The sequence below is a fragment of the Telopea speciosissima genome, chromosome 7 (assembly GCF_018873765.1).
Source record: "Telopea speciosissima isolate NSW1024214 ecotype Mountain lineage chromosome 7, Tspe_v1, whole genome shotgun sequence".
Classification (NCBI taxonomy): domain Eukaryota; kingdom Viridiplantae; phylum Streptophyta; class Magnoliopsida; order Proteales; family Proteaceae; genus Telopea; species Telopea speciosissima.
This window is the reverse complement of record NC_057922.1, coordinates 61,750,364-61,755,601: the sequence shown is the minus strand read 5'-3', so window position 1 is coordinate 61,755,601 and position 5,238 is coordinate 61,750,364.

The following is a 5,238-nucleotide window of genomic DNA, read 5'->3' as shown; positions in this document are numbered from 1 at the left end:
TTCTTTTCTTATCTGATCTTATGATCTTCAAAGCTAAGTTGGTTGAGAATTTGAGATCATGTTTGGCATTTGTATATTAGAAGAAAAAAAAAAAAAAAGAATTAAAGCAAAATTTGAGCTTGCTATCTCAATCTCATCTAGTCGAGTCTCTCTCACTCTCTGTTTCTTAATTCCTTTAATTGGACAGGATCCGATAAACCCGGTCCTTTCCAGCTTTGGATATCTTCCTTTTCTCTACAATTTTTTTTGGCCATTGCAACAGCTTAGTAAGAGGTGACATGAATGAAAGAATAGCCATGAATATTACTTAAAAAGGGGTACAAGGAACTGGTGATGAAGTCAGTGCACCCCAAAGGTCTGATGTGGGCTAGCTGGGGCTTCCTTTGTTGGGAGAGGCAAAAATGAAAATGACTAGTCAAGATCAAAAGAGCTTTTCATATTGAATAAAGACTCCATTATTTGTTTTAGTTTTGGCACTTACCTCCTTCCCAAACTCACAAAGCTGTCTTCTTCTTCTTCATCTTCTTTCCTCTGCAATTCTTGTGGGTATTTCAATTCTATAAATCTTTTTTGTTGATTTTGTGTACAAAAGTGCAGAACAATCTGTCACTAATGTCCTTTTCTGATTCAGCAATCTGTGATAAACAAACAAATGAGAATCTCAATTCCCCCAATATCCCTGTCTCTCCTCCTTCCCAACATGATGTTCTCATTTTAGGGAGACGAGGGAGAAGGGGTTAAAAAGTTCTATATGACATTAGTTGTAAAGAAAGAATTGATTAAGGACAGGAATTCCACAACCTCCACTTACCTCTCTCACCTCCAAAACAAAGAACTTAATTAGGCTCAAGTAGTCCAAGTAACACTCATTTGGGTTATTAACTGGTGGCTACTTTGGTGTAGTCTCTAATCAGAATGATTATGTTTAACCATCTGAAAAGAAATCAAAATTTGAGGGTAAGTACAAGAATCACTGTCACCATCATCACCATCATCATCTCTACCTCCATATAGTCCACAGTTTTAGAGTTTCACTCTCAAGAACAGTTGGTGTCATCTGCAGATTATAGGTACAAGTATAGGTATAGTATTGGTATTGGTTTCCGTATTAGTCTCGGCCGATATTATATAGGTAGTCGGAATTGGATCTTGTCCGGCCGATACGGCTGTAATTTCAAAATTGAACTATTTTTGCCCGATTTGTCTGATTCGTTAGGCATCATATCGTATCGAGCACTAGCGATACTGATATGTAACGGTGAAGAGGAGTTTCATTCCGCACATGCTTGACAAACTCATTGCTCATCCAGGTCATCATTCCCTTTTGTTATATCTAGGCTTTTGCCCCTTCTTCTATGTTGGAGGTTCAGCCCAAAACCTTAAGGCATTAAGTGGAGATAGTTCATCAAGAATATAAAAGTATACTTGACTCTACATGTCGACAAACAACTGAAATAGGATAACAAAGGGACTTGATAAGCTCTAACACCATGAGAAGAGTCCAAACCAAAACCTTAGGGCATTAAGTGGAGATAGCTATTCGAGTATATGAAGACACCAACGATCTAAATAAACCAATGTGGGACTTAACGCTACAACTCCCAACATCTCAACATTATAAGGTCTAACCTAACTTGATTGATTTGGAGTAGTGTGGTTGCTCAAACCATGACTCAGCAACTACTCTGATCTGATTGAAATTACTTGGTCCAACACATTGTCAATGGGATCAAGGATACTTTCAACTATTCATATATCAAAAGAAAAAAAAAAGGGTTTTAGGATACACTAAACAATGGTGAGATATGGTCAAATGGGGATTTGTTTTTTCCCATTGTACTACCAGCGCTAGCAACAAAGGAAAATAGGAAATTGGGTCTTGGGGGAAGAGATGATTTAAGTAAGTTATCAAATGAGTATCTAATGCTCTACTTTTAAAAATCAAAAGACCATTTTTTTTTTTGGTAGATAAAAAATCAAAAGACCATTAGTGGAATGAGAGCCAACCAATAACACTGCACACTGCCTTATGTCCCATGTGTTGGTATAATGTATGGAAACCATAAGAAAGAGAGAGAGAGAGGGACAGAGAGAGAGAATCTAGATTTTCTCACTCTATAGATAGAACTTAAGTTGCCTATGGTAGTAGGTATGGCTTTCTTAGGTCCCACCCTCTTCCTCTTTATATGTGTTGTAGCTTTTCCATCCACAGTGAGCTTTGGATCTTGATATTGCCTACCTAAAATAACCCCAAAACTATCCTTCAAAAGATTCCAACAATCTACAACAAAAAAAAAATGTACAATTTATCATTCATTCATGATAGCCTATAGATTACCTAAAATCCCTCTTTCTTGTATTGACCTATTACCAGTCAAAAGAAACAATCACAGTAAAAAGGTTGAAATATTGGGGAGTTGGGTGGGGTTGGAGATTTAGAGTTGAACACACAAAAGGTTAGTTTGGTTTTTTGTTTGGCAGTTGTAGTAATTTTGTACTGTCGGTTGTTGTTTGATGGACAGCTGCCTTTCTACCTTTCACAGTGTTGAAGTGTCTAAACTCTAAAATGGATTGGGAGAGAATAGGACTCTGTTTGTTCACTCTTTACTTCATAATCTAGGTCATGTTCTGTACAATTTTCTTATTTACAAAGGATAAAGTTTTCTTCTACCCATAGAGCACGGTTCACCCATTATTTTAGGGTTCACAAACCCCTCCTAGGGTTTTAATATGTATCAAAATACCCTCCCAATATTCATTTCCACCCTTTCAAGCCCCTCGATGAATGGGATTCCCATTCACCGTGGGTGGAGGGAAACTCGATCCTTTGCATAATTCTGTTGGTGTAATAAAGAGTCTATTTGTTACGATCTCAAGTCAATCATATGGGGGATTGATCTCACATAGGAGGTTCCCAAGGGATTTAGTTTAGTGAAAATTGATATGATTTTTGGTTACCTCACCTAACAAATCGGGTTTTATGGATGGGTTCTCCTAAGCTTCGTATCAATGGTATCAGAACAGTCGATCTTGAGTCCCAGCCTTTACATGAAAGGCGTGACCTGATGTTAGAATGAAACTATTAGAAAAAGACTACCCATTAGACACGTAATCAAATTGTTATGGCCTTAGATTCCCTCACCTTACAAGCCGCTTTCTAAGGACCGATGCTCCTCAAATTCATATCATAGATTGGAACACTTGAGATTCTTTTTAAAACTTTTAAGCTTCACTGAGGAGGCTCAATGTGTCCCAAGAAACCATGAGAAATTCCCCATGTGCATTTTTTTTGTGTGTGTAGGTTTTACATACCATAGTAAACTTGGTGAGAGGAAGATACAGTGCAAGATCCATTTAGGAATATAATTAATCATCATCACTTGGGAAAAGGATCTCTCTCTCTCTCTCTCTATATATATATATATATATATATATATATGAAATGACTTCTTTGCTTCCTATGCACCTAACTGTTTCATTGCTCCTTATTGGTGCGCTCTCTATACTTTTGCTCTTAGAATACTCTCCCAAATTTTATACACTATTAATATGAATTAATGATTTTTAAACAAAAATATGTTTTAAAATAATAATAAAAAAAATAAAAAAAATGTAGAAAACCACACAAAAAAATATTCCTCTATAAAAATAGGTGCCACCCACTAAGTAGACAAATGATTTACAAGTAGTACACAAAGTCACTACTAGGTTAGCAGGAAAATCAAGTCTCTCCCCACCATCAATCTTGCCTGCTTAGAGATCAGAGGACAAGAAGGTGAAAGAGAAGACTGGAATGAAAACATTAAAGAAAAAGGGTCAGGTAGGTAAGAGACATTTAGTTTTTGAATGGATGCTGAGATTCTTCAACAATGACAATTTCTTGTCATCTAGTAGTACTTCCCCAAACCATGGCTGTAATCTTTAGATGGGCTAACACTTGGCATAAGGTAAAAATGTTGGACTCTTTATGCAGAGCATGTCACAAAAATAACCTAATTTTGGCTATTATCTTTTGAAATTGAATCTAAGTGAACTACGTGGGTAGGGATTGGAATTGAGAATAGAGAGAAGATCTTGTCTGGATTATTGAGAGATTTTCTTCCAGAGATGAATAAGGTTTTGGAAAGTAATGCCATAAATTTCTTGTTGGATTAAGCTATTAGGGGGGGGGGGGGGGGCATGTAAAGAGATATATGAGGCCATAAAAAAAGGAACGTATCTATTCTTGCTTACGTATCAGAGAGGGAGAGATGACGATGGTGACTGAAAGTATGAAAAGGAAGATTGGAGAGAATAAACATTTAGATATGTTTCACATTTAAAAATATCCAAAAAGGCCAAAGGATCTCTGTTGAAGATGTTAAATGTCACATTGAAACTGATTTAACAGAAAAACAATCCAAAGAAATCAGACCGTGGGCGACACTCAGAATTTGCCACATGAATAGTTACTAGTAAACTTTACTCCATACCCCACCTTGCACTGCAGTTTGGCTCTAAAAATATTCTTGTCCCTTCAAATAAACATAGCATGAAAAGCTGCCCTATTTTACTTGATTCTGATCGAAATATTTTATACTTTGATCTGCAAAACTTGATCAACTTTAAGACCAATTAATATACACTTGTTGACCCTGTAAGTTAAATCTTTAGTTCTTGGGCATGGCTAGCAAAGGATTTAAAAAACAAAATCAGATCGGTTGAATCAGCAAGCCCGCTGCCAATTCTTGCCATTCCAGAGTAGGTGACCCATACTTGGTTTCTAGGGTTCAGGCAGAATCTGGTAGAATCCGGCCAATTTCTGCTGATCCGGAACGGAATTGGGTGGACCAAATTCGGATACCAATACCTTACTATAAAAATCCCGCACCCAACATATGACAGCTCAAATTTGGCCATGTGTGGCTAAATGCTTGTTTTGTAATTACTCAAAAAAGGGTTGCATATTTCTCAGCTCATACTATTTCCACATGAGAATTTTCAGCCCTGAAAGGATTCAGATTTCTGTACAACATTTATCCAGAGTGTTGGATTTCAGATTATCAGTGACCCGTTCTATTCTCCAAAATGCAAAATCTTGGCTGTTGCAGAGGATTAGCTTTGAGTGGGCAAACCAAACACCAATAGATACGAAAATATAATAGTTACATCCACCCCCACCCCCTCAAAAACCAAAAAAAAAAAAAAGTCCTAGCAGAGAACATGTAGCCAAAAAATCCTACACCTGCGCAAAACTTG